The 19,736-nt window shown below is 49.5% G+C and overlaps 1 protein-coding gene across 2 annotated transcripts in view; it reads left to right on the forward strand.

Annotated features, from left to right (window-relative positions):
- The first annotated feature begins 10,651 nt into the window (after window positions 1-10,651).
- LOC100089875 (dynamin binding protein) overlaps window positions 10,652-19,736 on the forward strand; it is a 129,551-nt gene continuing 120,466 nt past the window's right edge. The window contains exon 1 of one of the 2 annotated variants that reach the window (XM_029059297.2): window positions 10,652-10,764. The gene's annotated coding sequence lies outside the window, so the exon portion shown is untranslated. Of the gene's footprint in view, window positions 10,765-15,898; window positions 16,720-19,736 lie in introns of those variants that run through there. The other variant, XM_039911599.1, reaches the window with a different exon arrangement.

Genomic DNA, 19,736 nt, shown 5'->3' on the forward strand with positions numbered 1-19,736 from the left:
AAGCAGCGTGGCTCAGTGGAAAGAGCACAGGCTTTGGAGTCAGAGGTCATGGGTTCGAATCCCAGCTCGGCCACTTGTCAGCTGTGTGACTTTGGGCAAGTCACTTCACTTCTCGGTGCCTCAGTTACCTCATCTGTAAAATGGGGATTAAGACTGTGAGCCCCACGTGGGACAACCTGATTCCCCTGTGTCTACCCAGCGCTTAGAACAGTGCTCGGCACATAGTAAGCGCTTAACGAATACCAACATTATTATTATTATATTCACCGCCCATAAGGAGCTTACAAACTAGAGGGGGAGAAAGACATTAATAGGAATAAAGCAGTAATATATAAGGTATAGTTTAGAGATATCTACATCAATAAATGGTGATTATAAGAGAAGACTGAGAGAAGAGCAACCTTTAAGTGGAGCTGGGAAGGCGTAATGGGAACGGAAGAAGGAAGAGAAGCAGAAAGGCCTGGGGAAAGGAGCCCAGGCCTGGGAATCAGCAGGACCTGCATTCTAATCCTGCCTCTCCCACTTGTCTGCTGTGTGACCTTGGACAATTCACTTTCATTCATTTCCATTCAAGTAGTATTATTGAGCGCTTACTATGTGCAGAGCACTGTACTAAGCGCTTGGAATGAACAGTCGGCAACAGATAGAGACGGTCCCTGCCGTTTGACGGGGCTTACGGTCTAATCGGGGGAGACGGACAGACGAGAACCATGGCAATAAATAGAGTCGAGGGGAAGAACATCTCGTAAAAACAATGGCGACTAAAATAGAATCGAGGCGATGTACATTTCATTAACAAAATAAATAGAGGTAATGAAAATATATACAGTTGAGCAGACGAATACGGTGCTGAGGGGGAGGGGAAGAGAGAGGGGGAGAGCAGAGGGAGATGGGGGGGAAAGAGGGTTAAGCTGCGGAGAGGTGAGGGGGGCGGATAGAGGGAGTAGAGGGAGAAGGGGAGCTCAGTATGGGAAGCTTCTAGGAGGGAGGTGAGTTTTAAGTAGGGTTTTGAAGAGGGAAGAGAATTCGGTTTGCGGAGGTGAGGAGGGAGGGCGTTCCGGGACCGCGGGGGGACGTGGCCCGGGGGTCGACGGCGTGGATAGGCGAGACCGAGGAACCGGTTGAGAAGGTGGGGCGGCGGGAGGAGCGGAGCGTGCGGGAGCTGGTGGTAGAAAGAGAGAAGGGAGGAGAGGTATGGGAAGGGGCAAGGTGATGGAGAGCCTTGAAGCCTAGAGCACTTCACTTCTCTGGGCCTCAGTTCCTCAATCCATAAAATGGGGAGTAGATTGTTGGTATTTGTTAAGCGCTGACTATGTGCCGTGCACCGTTTCTAAGCACTGGGGTAGACAGAGGTGGAATCAGTTGCCCCACGTGGGGCTCACGGTCTAATCCCATTTACAGATGAGGTAACTGAGGGCACGAGAAGTGAAGTGACTTGCCCAAAGTCACACAACTGACAAGTGGTCGAGCCGGGATTCGAGGCCCGCCATGACCTCTGACTCCAAAGCCTGTGCTACCTTTCCACTGAGCCACGCTGCTTCTCAGATTGTGAGCCCATGTGGGACATGGACTGTGTCCTGCCTGACTACCTTGTATCTACCCCAGTATTTAGAACAGTGTTGGCAACATGGTAAGTGCATACAGAAGCAGCGTGGCTTAGTGGAAAGAGCACGGGCCTTGGGAGTCAGAGGACATGGTTCTAATCCCAGTTCCTCCACTTGTCTGCTGTGTGACTTTGGGCTAGCCACTTATGTTCTCCGACTGTGAGCCCGTCAGTGGGCAGGGATGTCTCTGTTCGTTTGCCGAATTGTACATTCCAAGTGCTTAGATACAGTGCTCTGCACATAGTAAGCGCTCAGTAAAATACTATTGAATGTGCTCTGGCACATAGTAATGCGCTCAGTAAATTACTATTGAATCGAATAAATGGGGAGTAGACTGTGAGCCCCAGGTGGGACAATCTGATTACCTCTGTAAATCAGCGCTTGGCACTAGTAAGCGCTTAACAAATACCGTAATTATTGTTATTATTATTACGAAGTGCTTAACATATTACCCGTCCAAAATAAAAGAAGGATGCTAACAGCTGAGTTTTGGGGGTGGTGGAGGGAGCAGAATTGGGAACATGGTTGGGAAGTGGTTAGGGGGGTTCAGGAGGGGGCCTGGGCATGGAGCTCTCAGCAGTCACAGACCTAATTCCCGCTTTCCTCCCCTCAGGGAAGATCGGCTTTAACCACTGGGCAATTTTGGAAAACCCAGGACCCTCAAAGAGTCACGCCTGACAGCAGCCATGCCTAGTGGATGGAGCCACCAACCTGGAAGTCAGAAGGAGCTGGGTTCTAATCTTACCTCTGCCACGTGGCTGCTGTGTGACCCTGGGCAAGTCACTTAGCTTCTCTGTGCCTCAGCTACCTCGACTGTAAAATGAGGATCCATTCATCTCGATCGTATTTATGGAGCGCTTACTGTGTGCGGCAGCACTGTACTGAGCGAGTGGGAAAGTGCAACGCAACAATAACGATGGACATTTCCTGCCCACAGCAAGCTTACCAGTCTAGGGGTTAAGACTGTAAACCCTATGTGGAGAGTAGGACTGTGCCCAACCTGATTAACTTGTACCTACCTCAGTGTTTAGTACAGTGCCTGGCACGTAGAAAACGCTAAAACAGATACCATAAAAACAAAAAAGCCCTAATAATGGCATGACGACAACCTCCTTTTTCTCACGGACACCGTGAAAGGAACGCTCACCTTCCTCCCTCCCTCCAAAACAGAGGAAGAAAGACAGGAAGCTTCCTGCCCAAAGGTTAGAACAACGGGAAGACTGGGCAACTTCTGACCATGAACTATCTGGTGTGGGGGTAGTGAAGTACTTGGTTCTTCCAAGTAATGCTTAGCTTATATATTTTGGGGTTTTTTGTTTTGTTTTGTTTTCATGACATTTGTTAAGAATTTACTGTGTGCCAGGCACTGTACAAAGCATTGAGATAGAGACAAGCCAGTCGTGTTGGACAGTGTCCATGTCCCACATGGGGCTCACAGTCTCGATCCCCATTTTACAGATGAGACAACTGAGGCACCGAAAGTTGTAACTGGCCCAAGGTCACACTGCAGACAAGTGGTGGAGCCGACATTAGAACCCAGGTCCTTCTGACTCCCAGACCCATGCTCTAACCCCTCCCCACCCCACAGTACTTGTGTATATATGTACGTATTTATTATTCTATTTATTTTATCAATGATGCGTATATATCTATAATTCTATTTATTTATATTGACGCTATTGATGCCTGTCTCTTGTTCTGTCTTGTTGTCTGTCTCCCCCCCTTCTAGACCGTGAGGCCGTTGTTGGTTAGGGATTGTCTCTGTTTGTTGCCAAATCGTACTCTCCAAGTGCTTAGTACAGGGCCCTGCACGCAGTTAGCGCTCAATAAATCCGATTGAATGAATAAATAATGAACGACTAGACCACGCTGCTTCTCCATCGTTGAATTTTTTTACTTGTTTTCCCTGACGATCGCATTAGAAATCAAAACACTGGACAGGGTTCAGCGAACTGGCACGTACTCCAATGTCTGCCCTTCTTTTAGCTTGAGAACCCCTTGCAACCAGGGATCATCTCTATTCGTTTTCTTATAATTGCTTTGCACCTTATAAATGCTACATAAATGTTAGTAACCGTGGAGAAGGCAGTCAACGATGGCATCCGTTGCAGACAGTTCTAAGATAATGACTTCTGAGAAGAAGGTATTGGAAACTTGAGAGGGTTGTTTTCATGGGATGACTGGGAGAGAAGCCAGAATGTAGCGGGTCAAGGAGGGAGCGGATGAGAGAAACTGCAGGCAAGAGAGAGCAGCACACTTCTGGAACTTCGAAGTGAAAGGGAAGAAGAGCAGTGGGAGATCTTTGGAAGGCATTCTTGGGTCAGAGAAGGACGTTGAGTGTATTAAAGCTGAGGAGAAATGCCAGAATAGATTGAGTTAGTAGCACTAGTAATATTTATTAAGCATTTACTGTGTGCAGAACACTGGCAAAGAGTATACAAGTGGTGTCTCCCCCCCCATCTAATAATAATAATAATAACTGTGGTATTTGTTAAACACTTACTGTGCGCCGGGCACTGTATTAAGCGCTGAAGTGGATACGAGCACGTTGGGTCGGACACAGTCCCCTCCCACATGGGCTTCCCAGTCTCAATCTCCATTTTGCAGATGAGGTACTGAGGCACAGAGAAGTGAAGTGACTTGCTCAAGGTCACATAGCAAAGTGGTGGAGCTGAGATTAGAACTCAGGTCCTTCTGACTCCCAGGCCTGTGCTGTATCCACTACATTAAGCTGCTTCTCTAGACTGTAAGCTTGTGTGGGCAGGGAATGTGTCTGTTTACCGTTACATTGTACTCTCCCAAGTGCTTAGTACAGTGATCTGCACAAAGTGAACGCTCAATAAATATGATTGAATGAATGATTGAAGGAATGAATTAGACACGGACCCTGTCCCCGAGGGCTCGCCAACTATGAATAAAGGTGGGGAAAAGAACTTGAGAGAGACACGTTGGGAGCAATGAAACAGTAAGACACTAAAACAGCATGAGACAACATCTCACACACAATGTACCAAATAAAAAAGTCGGAAGAGCGCTGTGACCGGAGGAGCAGAATTTCAGGCTCCTTGTGATTCAGAATCCACGGCGTACCAGAAGCCCAACAACGGCTCCCGCGGCTACTGGCTTTCCCTAGGTTTTAAGGAGGCCTCATGCTGCAGGGTGTTGCCCTCTTTCCCGTCAGGGTGGTAGAAAGTAGGATGGGATGGGAATCACCCTGTTGGTGCGAGGGGAGTCGGTGTGGATTTCCGGGGAGACAGCACGACTGATGCACAGAGTGACTGGAGACAGGCAGAGGGTTCTTCTGTTGGAGGCCCGGGGTTGCTAGAGTCTACATGTCGCTCAGCTGTGGACAGAGGACTGTAAGCTCACGGTGGGCAGGGAATCTGTCTGTATTGTTATATTGTAACAATAATAATTAATAATGTGGTAATTTGTTAAGCGCTTACTATGTGCAGAGCACTGTTCTAAGCGCTGGGTAGACACAGGGAATCAGGTTGTCCCATGTGGGGCTCACAGTCTTAATCTCCATTTACAGATGAGGTAACTGAGGCACCGAGAAGTGAAGTGACTTGCCCACCGTCACAACAGCTGACAAGTGGCAGAGCTGGATTCAAACTCATGACCTCTGACTCCAAAGCCCGGGCTCCTTCCACTGAGCCACGCTGCTTCTCTGCACTTAGTAGGTGCTCTATAGACAGTAAAATTCTCAATAAATACAACTGACTGAGACAGGGAACGTGGAAAGGGATAATAATGTTGGTATTTGTTAAGCGCTTACTATGTGCAGAGCACTGTTCTTAAACACGCTGGGGAGATACAGGGTAATCGGGTCGTCCCACGTGAGGCTCACAGTTAATCCCCATTTTACAGATGAGGTAACTGAGGCACAGAGAAGTGAAGTGACTTGCCCACAGTCACACAGCTGACCTGCGGCAGAGCCGGGAGTCGAACCCATGACCTCTGACTCCGAAGCCCAGGCTCTTTCCGATTAAGAATGGTGGGAAAGGGAAGAAGATTGGATGGAAGGGAGAGGATTTGACTTTAGATGCAGGCAAAAGGACAACTGCACACAGATAATAGGGAAGGAAAGGGTGAAAGTGAGAGTGAGGGCCGGCAGGGAGGGAGTTTACCCTTGAGATTATTTTTGCCATCAGAATAGGCTGTGAGAAATGGTGGCAGAATGATTTGGGAAGAAACATTATATTCCAGCCCAAGGTCTTCTTCAGTAGGTCTTGTCCGCCTCCAACTTTCTCTGACGCCCATAAAAACCCTTTCATCTTTAAGGTTTAGAGGAGGATGTGTTTGCCGACAAACGGGGGTGGGAAGAGGGTTGAGGAAGTGAGAAGTAGAAGAGAAAAATAAAAGAGGAAAAAGCTTAGCTTTCTGTCTGCCTACTTCTCCTAAAATCATAGGTATGCCAATTGATAGTTTAATCGTTCCTTGGTATTTTTTGAGTGCTCACTGTGTGCGGAACACTGTACTAAGTTCTTGAGAAAGTATAATACTACACAGTTGGTAGACACGTTCCGTACCCACAAGGATTTTATAGTCTAGAGAAGGAGACAGACTTTAATATAAATTAAAAAATTACAGATATGCACATAAAAGCTGTGGGGCTGAAGGTGGGGTGAATATAATAATAATAATGTTGGCATTTGTTAAGCGCTTACTATGTGCCGAGCACTGTTCTAAGCGCTGGGGTAGACACAGGGGAGTCAGGTTGTCCCACGTGGGGCTCCCAGTCTTAATCCCCATTTTACAGATGAGGTCACTGAGGCACAGAGAAGTGAAGTGACTTGTCCACAGTCACACAGCTGACAAGTGGCAGAGCCGGCATTCGAACCCATGACCTCTGACTCCAAAGCCCGGGCTCTTTCCACTGAGCCACGCTGCTTCTCAAGTGGTTAAACGGTACAGATCCAAGGGCATAGGCAATGCAAATGTTTCATTCGTTCAATCGCATTTATTGAGCACTTACTGTGTGCAGAGCACTGTACTAAGCACCTGGGCGAGTACAGCACAATAAAGTTGGTAGATATCTTTCCTGTCCACAAAGAGGTCACAAGCTAGAGGGGGAGATAGATATTAAAGTGAATTTTTAAAAATGGTATTTGTTAAGCGCTTACTATGTGCCAAGCACTGTTTTAAGCACTGGGGGGAGACACAAGATGTTCAGCTCGTCCCACTTGGGGCTCACAGTCTTAATCTCCATTTTACAGAGGAGGTAACTGAGGCACAGAGAAGTGAAGTGCCTTGCCCAAAGTCACACAGCCGAGACGTGGAGGAGGCAGGATTAGAACCCACAACCTCTGACTCCCAAGCCGCTGCTCTTTCCACTCAGCTTCTAAATTATTGTTCTGTGCATAAAGTCGGTGGGGTGAACTCAGAAGGGAGGAGCAGGCGTAGTGTTTGATGCATTACTGCTATGATCATGCATTCATTCTATCGTATTTATTGAGCGCTTACTATGTGCAGAGCACTGGACTAAGCACTTGGAAAGTACAGTTCCTCAACAGATAGAAACAATCCCTACCCGACAATGGGCTCACAGTCTAGAAGGGGGAGACGGACAACAAGACAGAACAAGTAGACGGGCATCAATAGCATCAAAATAAATATAGATAAATACACATCATTAATAAAATAAATAGAATTATAGAATAATTAAATAAATAAGGTGGGGAAGGGGGAAGAGCAGAAGGCGGGAGAAGGGGGAATGGGGAGGGGTGGAGGAGCAGAGGGAAAGGGGGGCTCAGTCTGGGAAGGCCTCCTAGAGGAGGTGAGCTCTCAGTAGGGTTTTGAAAGGGGGGAAGAGAGTCAGTTTGGCGGAGGTGAGGAGGGAGGCCGTTCCGGGACAGCGGGAGGACGTGGGCCTGGGGTTGCCTCTTCCTCTCTTCCTCTCTCGGGAGTCGGAGGTCATGGGTTCGAATCCTGCCTCCGACGCTTGTCAGCAGTGTGACTTTGGGCAAGTCACTTCTCTGGGCCTCAGTTACCTCATCGGTAAAATGGGGATTAAGACTGTGAGCCCCACCTGGGACAACCTGATCACCTTCTATCCTCCCCAGCGCTTAGATCAGAGCTTTGCACATAGTAAGCGCTTAACAAATGCCATCATCATTATTATTATTATTATTAAGTGAATTGTGACCCACCCCTCGATCCCCACCACACCTGGTAAGGGCTGACCGGTCTCAGCCGCAGCAATTAACATTAAGGAGGCGGGTTGGAGAGGAGGGAAGAGGGAAAGGTGTGAAGGCGGGGCTCGGCCAGGGAGCGAGGGCGGGGTCTCGGTTGCTAGGGGCGTAGTCCGGGGCGAGGAGTGGGGTCTCGGTTGCTAGGGGTGAGGTCAGGTAGTGATGGGCGGGGTCTCGGTTGCTAGGGGCGAGGCCTGGGAGAAAGGGGAGGGAGTGTGGGCTGTTGGGGGCGTTGCCAGGGAGTGAGGGGCGGGGTCTCGGTTGCTAGGGGCGTGGTCTGGGGTAATCGGGCTGGAGTCTTGGATGTTAGGGGCGTAACCATGGAGCGAGGGGCGGGAGTCTCGGTTGCTATGGGCGTGGCCTGGCTCGAGTGTTGGCCGTTGGGGGCGTGGCGTGATTGAAAGGGGAGGGATTCACTCATTCATTCAATCGTATTCATTCATTCAATCCTACTTATTAATAATGTTGGTATTTGTTAAGCGCTTACTATGTGCAGAGCACTGTTCTTAGGACTGGGGTAGATATAAGGTAATCAGGTTGTCCCACGTGAGGCTCGCAGTCTTAATCCCCATTTGACAGATGAGGGAACTGAGGCACAGAGAAGTTAAGTGACTTAGACTGTAAGCGCGTCAGAGGGCAGGGACTGTCTCTATCTGCTACCGATTTGTACATTCCAAGCGCTTAGTACAGTGCTCTGCACATATTAAGCGCTCAATAAATAAATACTATTGAATGACTTGCCCCCAGTCCCACAGCTGACAAGTGGCAGAGTCGGGATTCGAACCCTTGACCTCTGACTCCCAAGCCCGGGCTCTTTCCACTGAGCCATGCTGCTTCTTACTGAGCGCTTACTGTGTGCAGAGCACTGCACTAAGCGCTTGGAAAGGACAACTCGGCAACAAATGGAGACAATCAAACCACGGGCTCACACTCTAGAAGAGGGGAGTCAGGCAACAAAACGAAAGAAAACAAGTAGACAGGCCCCAGTAGCATCAATATAAATGAATAAAATGATGGCTATATAAACATCATTAAAAAATGGAATAATAAATGGAGTACATATATGCACGAAAGTCGTGCGAGTCGAGGGCGCTAGGGACGAGGCCAGGGAGCGAGGGCGGGGTTTAACAATAATAATAATAAAATAATGTTAGTATTTGTTAAGCGCTTACTATGTGCAAAGCACTGTTCTAAGCGCTGGGGAGATACTGGGTCATCAGGTTATCCCACGTGAGGCGCACAGTCTTCATTCCAGCATCCCAGAAGCAGCGCGGCTCAATGGAAAGAGCCCGGGCTTTGGAGTCAGAGATCATGGGTTCGAATCCCGGCTCTGCCACCTGTCAGCTGTGTGACTTTGGGCAAGTCACTTCACTTCTCGGTGCCTCAGTTCCCTCATCTGTAAAATGGGGATGAAGACTGTGAGCCCCATGTGGGACAACCTGATTCCCTTGTTTCTACCCCAGCGCTTAGAACAGTGCTCTGCACGTCGTAAGCGCTTAACAAATACCAACATTATTATCCCCATTTTCCAGATGAGGTAACTGAGGCCCAGAGAAGTGAAGTGATTTAATAATAATAATATTGGTATTTGTAAGCGCTTACTATGTGCAGAGCACTGTTCTAAGCGCTGGGGGAGATACAGGGTCATCAGGTTGTCCCACGTGAGGCTCACAGTCTTCATCCCCATTTGACAGATGAGGTAACGGAGGCCCAGAGAAGTGAAGTGACTTAATAATAATAATGGTCGAGGTCCCGGTTGCTATGGGCGTGTTCTGGTCATGGGGTGGGGGTCTCGGTTGCTATGGGGAGTGGCCAGGGAGCCAGGGGCGGAGTCTCGGTTACTAGGGGCGTGTCTTGGAGAGGTTGATGCATCGGCTGCAAGGACGGGGGATGGGGCGAGATCCCGGTTGCTAGGGGCGTGTCCTGGTCACGGGGCGGGGTCTCGGTTGCTAGGGGCGTGTTCTGGGGCGAGGTTTCGGTTGCTAGGGGCGAGGCCCGGGGAGGGGCGTGGTCTCGGTTGCCAGGGGCGTTGCCGGGGGGGCAGGGGCGGGAGTCCGGGGCGATGGGCGAGGTCCCGGTTGCTATGGGCGTGTCCTGGTCATGGGGCGGGGTCTCGGTTGCTAGGGGAGTGTCCTGATCATGGGGCGGGGTCTCGGTGGCTTGTTCTGGGGCGAGGTTTCGGTTGCTAGGGGCGAGGCCCGGGGAGGGGCGTGGTCTCGGTTGCCAGGGGCGTTGCCGGGGGGGCAGGGGCGGGAGTCCGGGGCGATGGGCGAGGTCCCGGTTGCTATGGGCGTGTCCTGGTCATGGGGCGGGGTCTCGGTGGCTAGGGGAGTGTCCCGATCATGGGGCGGGGTCTCGGTGGCTAGGGGCGAGGCCAGGGACACAGGGGCGGGAGTCCGGGGCCATGGGCGAAGTCACGGTTGCTATGGGCGTGTCCTGGTCATGGGGCGGGGTCTCGGTTGCTAGGGGAGTGTCCCGATCATGGGGCGGGGTCTCGGTGGCTAGGGGCGAGGCCAGGGAGACAGGGGCGGGAGTCTGGGGCGATGGACGAGGTCCCGGTTGCTATGGGCGTGTCCTGTTCATGGGGCGGGGTCTCGGTGGCTAGGGGCGAGGCCTGGGGGTGATGTCTCGGTTGCTAGGGGCGTGTTCTGGGGGCGAGGTTTCGGTGGCTAGGGGCGAGGCCTGGGGGTGGGAGGGGGCGAGGTGTCGGTTGGCAGGGGCGGGAGTCTGGGGCGATGGGGCGGAGGCGTGGGAGTGATGTGCGTTGGGGGCGGGGGCTGGGAGTTGGGGGCCGGAGGCGGGGCCGGGGGCGGTGCGGGGCCGTGAGTCAGAGGGGCTGGGCAGGACTGAGCGGTTTCCTCGGGGGAGGAGGGGAGAGCAGGCCCGGGCCGCTGCAGGAGCCCAGCCCGCCGCCGGACCCGGGACCGGCCCGGACCATCCGACCCCTTCGTGGGACCAAACTGCAGGTCAGGGGTCGGGGCCAGGACGCGGGGAAGGCCTGAGCCCCCCCTTCCCTCCGCTCTTCCCCCTTCCCTCATCACTGTGCTCTTTTCTATATATCATTTATTTTGTCAAGGAGGTGTACGTCTCCTTGATTCTATCCATCTCGATGATGTCGTCTTTGTTTTGTTCCCTTTGGCTTGGCTGTCCGTCTCCCCCGTGTAGACTGGGAGCCCGTCACTGGGATGGTCTCTATCTGTTGCCGAGTTGGCCATCCCAAGCGCCTCGTCCAGTGTTCTGCACATAGTCGGCGCTCAGTAAGTAGGATCGAAGGAAGGAAGGGTCCTGGATGATGGCCCTCCCGGCCAGTGTCCCTCCTCTTTCTCCTCCTCCTTCTCCGGGAGCCGGAGCCCCCCAGGGGTCCGGGGGGGTCTCCGGGGCTGGGGGGACCCCGGGGGGGCCACTCAGTCCGCCGAGGGTCCCCGGGAGGACGGGCAAGGCGAAGAGACCCTCGGGTCACCAACCCCGGCGACAGCCGGGCCCTGCCGAGCTCACACCTTCCTACTATTTATAATCATCATAATGCTGGTTTTTCCTAAGCGCTTACTACGTGCCGAGCACTGTTCTGAGCGCTGGGGGAGATACAGGGTCATCCGGTTGCCCCACGTGGGGCTCACACGCTGCTGCTACTGCTGCCCCCACCGCAACTCCTCCTCTACACGCTCCTCCACCTCCTCCTCCTGCTGTTGATGTAGATTATTCATTCAGTAGTATTTATTGAGCGCTTAGTATGTGCAGAGCACTGTATTAAGCGCTTGGAATATCCATTATAAGACTGTACTATTATTACTACTGGTAATAATGATAATGTTGGTATTGTTAAGCGCTTACTACGTGCCAAGCACTGTTCCAAGCGCTGGGGGAGATACAGGGTCTCCCCACATGCCGCTACTGCAGCCCCCACCGCTTACTCCTCCTCTACACGCTCCTCCACCTCCTCCTCCTGCTGCTGATGTAGATTATAAGACTGTACTACTACTCTTATTACTACTACTAATAATGTTGGTATTTGTTAAGCACTTACTATGAGCCAAGCGCTGTTCTAAGCGCTGGGGAGATACAGGGTCATCAGGTTGGCCCAGGTGGGGCTCACGGTCATCATCCCCATTTTGACAGATGAGGGAACCGAGGCCCAGAGAAGTGAAGTGACTTGCCCAGAGTCACCCAGCTGACAAGGGGCGGAGCCGGGATTTGAACCCACGACCTCCGACTCCCAAGCCCGGCCTCTTTCCACTGAGCCACACTGCTGCTGGCTATGAGCTTGCACTCTAGACTAATAATAATAGTGATGGCATTTATTAAGCTTTTACTCTGAGCCAAGCACTGTTCTAAGTGCTGGGGGAGATACCAGGTCATCAGGTTGTCCCAAGTGGGTCTCAATGTCTTAATCCCCATTTTACAGATGAGGTTACTGAAGCACAGAGAAGTTAAATGACTACCCAAAGTCCCACAGCTGACAAGTGGCAGAATCAGGATTAGAACCCAGCTCATCCTCTACACTGTACTACTGTTGCTGATGTAGACTCTGAGCTCGTCCTACAAACTGCACTTAAGAGCCCGGGCTTTGGAGTCAGAGGTCATGGGTTTGAATCCCAGCTCTGCCACTTGTCAGCTGTGTGCTGTGGGCAAGTCACTTCACTTCTCGGTGCCTCGGTTACCTCATCTGTAAAATGGAGATTAACTGTGAGCCTCATGTGGGACAACCTGATGACCCTGTATCTACCCCAGTGCTTAGAACAGTGTTCTGCACATAGTAAGCGCTTAACAAATACCAACATTATTATTATTGTTAAACTCCCCTCTCGGTTTCCAGTTCTCTACCAGTCTTGACTAAGGGAGGGAGAGTCAAGCAGAGGCCTGTCCATTCCATTCCTAGCTTGGTCAGTGGTTAGCGAGTGGAAGACGATCTTCTGCAAGTCAAAACTCACCCGTGCCGGGCAGCGGCGGCCCGGGAGAGAGTCGAGGGTGCAGACTGAAGTTTACTGAGCAGAAGGCGGCAATGGTCAACCGCTTCTGGCTTTTTCTCAAGAAAACTCTCTGGATCCACTACCGGAACGATCGCAGATGGAGTCGGGGCCTTCTGGGAGAGACTTGTCCATGGCGTCGCTACGGGTCGGAGACGACTCGAGGGCATAAGACAGGAGACTAACTCGTCCTGTACCACTCCTTGCCTGACTACTTGTTTTGTGTTGCTGTCTCCCCCTTTTAAACTGCGAACCCGTCATTGGGCAGGGATTGTCTCTATCTGTTGCCGAATTGTGCATTCCAAGCGCTTAGTACAGTGCTCTGCACACAGTAAGCGCTCAATGAATACGATTGAATGAAGGAATACTACTGCTGATATAGACCGTAAGCTTGTCCTCTAGACGGTACTACTACTAACCACTGATGTCGACTGCAAACTCCTCCTCTAGACTGGAAACTCTTTGTGGGCAGGGAACACGTCTGCTAACTCATATTTACTCCTCGAAGCTCTTAGTGCAGCACTTAATAAATGCCGTTGATCGATACTGTTTTACAATTGGGGAAACTGGTGTGCAGAGTGTGTATCAGAGCCCAGACCAGGAGTCGGTGACAGTGCAGCATAGCTTAGTGGAAAGAGCCTGGGCTTGGGAGTCAGAGGTTGTGGGTTCTAATCCCGGCTCCTTCACTTCTCAGCTGTGTGACTTCGGGCAAATCACTTCATTTCTCTGTGCCTCAGTAACCTCATCTGTAAAATGGGGATTAAGACTGTGAAGAGACACTGAGACAACCCGATGAGCTTGTATCTCCCCCAGTGCTTAGAACAGTGCTTGGCACATAGTAAGCGCTTAACAAATGCCACCATCATTATTATTAAAGTCGCTCCCCCACTCCTTCAGATCACCTGAATGCAGGAGTCTGAAACTTAATGATAAACTTTCATATTCGCCTTCTGTAAAGATATGGCTTCTTTAACACTGATTAGCAGAAAATTGTCCTACGAGAACTCGTGCCTAAACACCAGTCAGAGCTCCACACCTCATATTATGCTAACCAAATGATGGTTCTGGAGAAAGCTGGTGGGGGAGTGTTCAACTTTAAAGCAATTTTCAATCGTTAAGTGCCAATTACCTAACTGCGAAGTCGTCATCACATTTTCTTCGTCCTTGAACATGAACAATCTTGTCTCAGTTCTGCCCTAGTAATATCAAAATGAATTACTTAGCACATATATTAGATTTTATGCTCGATTTGCAAATTGTTTTGCGGTTCATTTTATTCGCTTAAAGCCCAGATATTAGAAAAGGGTGTAAATATAGGATCGCAGTTTTTCTTCCAGAGTGATCGATTAGAGCCCGGCTGGAATTACTTGGGATTGGGATTTAAGAGCTCCCCTCATTGGCTCCTGAGTTCGTGGACCTGGAGTATTCATTCAATCTCTCAATCGTATTTATTGAGCGCTTACTAAAGGAGACACCAGTGGGTAGAAAGGGGCAATAAATAAGACCAGCATATTTGTGGCAGAGACAGTGAATATGGTGGTGAGAAGCAGCGTGGCGTAGTGGATCAAGTGCGGTCCTGGAAGTCAGAAGGTCATGGATTCTAATTCTGACTCCACCACTTGTCTGCTGTGTGACCTTGGCCAAGTCACTTCACTTCTCTGTGCCCCAATTACTTGATCTGTAAAATGGGGATTGAGACTGTGACCTCCACAGGGGACAGGGACTCTGTCCAACTTGATTTGCTTGTAACTATCCCAGCGCTTAGTCCAGTGCCCGGCACGTAGTGAGCACTTAACAATTACCTTAATTAGTATTATTGGTCAGGCAGAGGCCATAAGCCACTGTGGAGGAGCAAGTGGCTCAGACATCACCCTTCTCCTGGGCCCCACTGCATCCGCTCCTCCTTCTCCCAAGGTAATAGGCAAGCACTGTCGATATTTGAATAGTAACATTGTTCCGAACGGTGATAATTCTGGGATCTTCCTGGATTGATAATGCTTCGTTCTTATCTACAATGGGCCGAGAAGATGATAAACCAGGACAGTGTCTGCCAGGCTAGAAAGATTTCATGTTTTCAAAAAGATGTTATTGAGTCAGCAACACTAAGAGACTTTAAAAGTATCATCCTCAGGAATGGAGAAGAGGGTGTTTTTGCCTGCCTTGCTTTAGGAGTGATGGAACAGGACAAGTGTCAAACAGAGGAATGGTATCCATTGCGGTACAGCAGATAACATTTGTTGCCACTGAGAAAAACATTCGGTTTCAAAGGATTGGGCTAAAACGTCTAAATGAGCTTTCGCTTTGACTCCCGATTGTCAGTGTTAGCCGAGCCCTTAAGCACCACTAGCCCATCTGTGCTAATTGCCAGCTGTCTGCGGCAACTTATCCACTTGCAAAAGCAAGACTGTTCTCCAGTTCCTGCACGTTGGAGGCCTTCCTGGTCCTGGCTGGCCTCAATGAAAGCCCAGAGCTATGACATCTGAGTCCGCCATCGGGAACTGGGCTTGAGTGGGGACAAGAAATGGACATTTTAATTTTTTTATTGGTATTTAAGTACCTACTGGGTGCCAGGCACTGTCCTAAGTGCCAGGGTAGATGCAAGCTAATCAGGTTGGACACAGTCCCTGTCCTACATGGGGGGGTCACAGTCTTAATCCCCATTTTAATAATAGTGTTGGTATTTGTTAAGCGCTTACTATGTGCAGAGCACTGTTCTAATTTCATTCAGTAGTATTCAGTAGTATTTATTGAGCACTTACTATGTGCAGAGCACTGTACTAAGCGCTTGGAATGAACAAGTCGGCAACAGATAGAGACAGTCCCTGCCGTTTGACGGGCTTACAGTCTAATCGGGCTTACAGTTCTAAGCGCTGGGGTAGATACAGGGTAATCAGGTTGTCTCACGTGAGGCTCACAGTTAATCCCCATTTTACAGATGAGGTAACTGAGGCACAGAGAAGTTAAGTGACTTGCCCACAGTCACACAGCTGCCAAGTGGCAGAGCCGGAAATCGAACCCATGACCTCTGACCCAGAAGCCCAGGCTCTTTCCACTGAGCGGATGAAGTAACTGTGGCACAGAGAAGTTAAGTGACTTATCCAAGGTCACACATCAGAGAAATGGCAGAGCCGGATTGGGACCCAGGTCCTTCTGATTCCCAGGCCCGTGCTCTCGGGTGGTGTGATGAACATGTAGGACGGGGGGGACATCTCATGTGGTTATCCCAGTGGAGCGCCTGAGCTCACCATTCCCAAGATCTATTGAAATTACTGCCTATCCAAAGCGGGCACGGTTGTGACCATATCGTCCCAGCCACAATGCTATGCTTCCTTTTCTCTAGAAGACTTTGGGAGAAGGAAGAGGGGAAGAAAGGGGAAAGGCACCTTTCCCTGGTCCTTAGTCTAGAGAATCGCTTTATGCCGGCCCTCTCTCGGTGAGCCCCGTGCCGAGACGTGGGTACTCACAGACCGGGCCCGGTCCAGGCAGAGCTCTGCTGTCCAGGGCATCCTGGAGAGCTGAGTAATAAGCGACTTCCCCGATGGTACCCCTCAAGCAGAGTAACCCAGCCTGACCCTGAAACCAGACCCTCCTCTGGAGCTGGTAGAGAACTCAACCCGCTCCTTATTGGAAGTGCTATTGAGTGGCACTATTGTATTTCAATAAAAGATTTGATTTGATTGAGAAAACTGCACTCATCATCTCTGTTGGATTTAAAGGTTAAAAAAATGGACTGAAGATTTCATAAGTGTGTCTAATTTGGCTCACGGGCTCATGTGATACCCCAGAAGCACATGATGTGGTGAACAGGAGATAGATCCGTTTCATTCAAGTATTCTTGGCTCTGAAGGAGGCGTTCTTGGAAGTAGAAGAACGTTGCTGTATATTTTTGGGTTTGCATCGTTGCCTTCCACCCTTCCATTTTGATTCCGGACCTGTGAAGAATACGACTGCTTGCTTGTAAGTTCCAGTTGGTCAATTAATGGTATTTTTCGAGTGCTTATTGTACCCAAAGCTCTTTAATAATAGTAATAATAATTGTGGTATTTAAGTGCTTATTATGTGCCAAGCACTGTATTAAGCACCGGTAGATACAAGATAATCATGAACCATTATGGGGCTCCCAGCCTAAGTAGGAAGGAGAACAGGTATTTAATCCCTATTTTGAAGATGAGGGAACTGAGGCACAGAGAAGTGAAGTCACTTTCTCCAAGTCACACAGCAGGCAAGTGGTGGGGCTAGGATTAGAACTCTGGTCCTCTGACTCCCAGTTCTGTGTCTGGTTGTCACAGATCTGCATTTCTGCCGTTTGTGATGGCTGCTACCCTCAAGCCTTTGGTTCCATTCCAGTTGGTAGCTTGTGTTGCCCTCAGAGAGAAACTCTCCGGTTCATAGGATAAATGATAAAAGGCTAGAATGAGCTTTAGCCAGTGACTGTGATAGTAGTAATAGTAGTAATGGTATTTATTGAACACCCTTTGGTGCAGGGCACTGTACTAAGCACCCGAGAAAGCACAACAGAAGCAAGAGAAGGGTCCCCTGCCAGAAGGAATTTATGCAACGAGGGAAAAAGACATTGAAATATTTACAAAGCGTGTAAGCCAAATAAATAATTGAATGACCAATTAAGTATACATAAATTCACAAGTGCTGAGGTCGAGTATAAAGAAATACAAGCGGTAGATGCAGATAACGATGATGGTGTCGCCTGTCGAAAGTACCGTACTGTCTCTTTTTGTGAGTCCAGTTGCGTCATGGGACCCAGGCGCTGGGAACACCACCGGCCCACTTGTGGCAGCTGCCAACTCTTTGGCACTGTTCACCTCCTTGCCAGAAACACTTCTGATTTCTGAGTCTTCCCCGATCGAGCCCAGCCTGCCTCCTTGATCGAAGGGTGAGACCAGTAAGAGAGCTGAGGAAAGTTTTCAGGGACATAGACCCATTTATGTGGAAAAATGCCGTCGATGATGGATGACTCTTCATGTCACCATAGCTATGCCTCCAGCTCTAAAGTCCTGTTTGACACCTCAGCGTTTCTGCGGTCACTGTTTCTCATTGCACTTTTTTACACGTATCATTTTACCCACTCTTGGGCCACGTCTCCCTTCTATTTATAAATTATTATAGCACACATCTCTCCCGCTAGATTGTAAGCTTCCATGGGCAAGGACTGTGGCCTCTTCTTCGATCGTACTCTCCCAGGTGCTTAGTACAGGGCCCTGCGTACAGTAGACACTCTATGCATGCTAGAGATTGATGATTCAGTATTTAGCCACCTCTTGAAAATCATTCAAAAACTGATGGGCAAATCCCGATGCCCGCAATAGAGCCTGGTAAGACGGTGCTCAAATGCTTAGTACAGTGCTCTGTACACAGTAAGCACTCAATAAACACCATTGATTAAGTGGTACTTCCGTCTGGACCGTAAAAGAATCCATGAAATTCTGTAACTATTATATGGCCACATCTTCATTGAGACCATCTTCATTTATGTCACATTACATCAGTGAGAGGATTCATTCATTCGGTCATATTTATTGAGTGCTTGCTGTGTGCAAGCACTGTACTAAGCTCTTGGAATAGTACAATATAATAAAAAGACATATTCCCTGCCCACATCGAGCTTACAATCTAGACAAGGAGGCAGACATTAATATGAATAAATTACAAATATGTGCCGAAAGGGGAAAGAAGAAATGAGAAATTGAAGTGTGGGGTAAAGATTCCCCCACCTACACCCATGTTGAGAGCCCTCCTGAGATTGCCTAGGTGAACTGGCTTTGGAAACCAGAGATAAAGTCTTCTCTAATCGCCTGATAGCGGCTTACAAAAAAATCAATCGTATTTACTGAGCCCATACTATGTGCAGAGCACTGTACTAAGCGCTTGGGAGAGTACAATATAACAGACCTGGTAGACACGTTCCCCGCAAAGCCAGGAACAAATGGACAAGATCAGATGTGTCAAAGGACCCGGCAAAACACACCCAGTGCAAATGAGAGGTTGTGGGAAGAGGCACATTTTTGAATGGCAATTTTTATTATTTCTAAGTGGTTTTCAGTGCTCAGCACCCAGGAGACAGACTTTGAAATGTGGGTGAAGAGGAGGAGAGGGAGGCTGTTTGCCTAGGGGGCTAATCCCAGCCCCTCCACTGTGGTTCAGATAAACACACCTCAGATTGCCAGCCTGAGCAATCTTCAATTCCGTGGAACTGTAATTGCACAGGTATTGTATTCTAATCCTAGCCCCGCCACTTGTACACTCCCAAACGCTTAGTATAGTGCTCCACACGTAGTACACGGTCAATAAATACCTCTGATTCTGCACAAGCCCCAGTCTCAGTTCCTGGGGCTGAGACTGAGAAGCAGCGTGGCTCAGTGGAAAGAGCACGGGCTTGGGAGTCAGAGGTCATGGGTTCTAATCCTGGCTCTGCCACCTGTCAGCTGTGTGACTGTGGGCAAGTCACTTCACTTCTCTGTGCCTCAGTTCCCTCATCTGTAAAATGGGGATTAAGACTGTGAGCCTAACGTGGGACAACTTGATTACCTTGTATCTACCCCAGCGCTTAGAACAGTGCTCTGCGCATAGTAAGCGCTTAACAAATACCAACATTATTATTATCCATCGACATGCCTGAGACTGTTCAAGGCACAGGTATATGCAGCCGAGGCCTAGCTGGTACATGCCAGATTATCAGTCAATCAATCACTGGTATTTAGAGAGCACTTACTTTGTGCTGAGCACTGTACTAAGAGCTTGGGAGAGTACAATAAAACAGTTAGCAGACACATTCCCCCCCGCCCATGTGTTCAGATGTTACTAACTGGCCCAGCTTTGACCGTACCGCTGCCGTCCTTTTGGCTCCTTCAGAAAGGTGTCGTACATACGCATTCTGCTTATTCTCTTCTCTCCTGGGTTGACAGTTATTTCCTGTTTTTATGTGGTTTCTGAGAGACTCAAAGTGCTTTAAGGGTTGT

Source organism: Ornithorhynchus anatinus, chromosome 3, assembly GCF_004115215.2.
Source record: "Ornithorhynchus anatinus isolate Pmale09 chromosome 3, mOrnAna1.pri.v4, whole genome shotgun sequence".
NCBI classification, from domain to species: Eukaryota; Metazoa; Chordata; class Mammalia; order Monotremata; family Ornithorhynchidae; genus Ornithorhynchus; species Ornithorhynchus anatinus.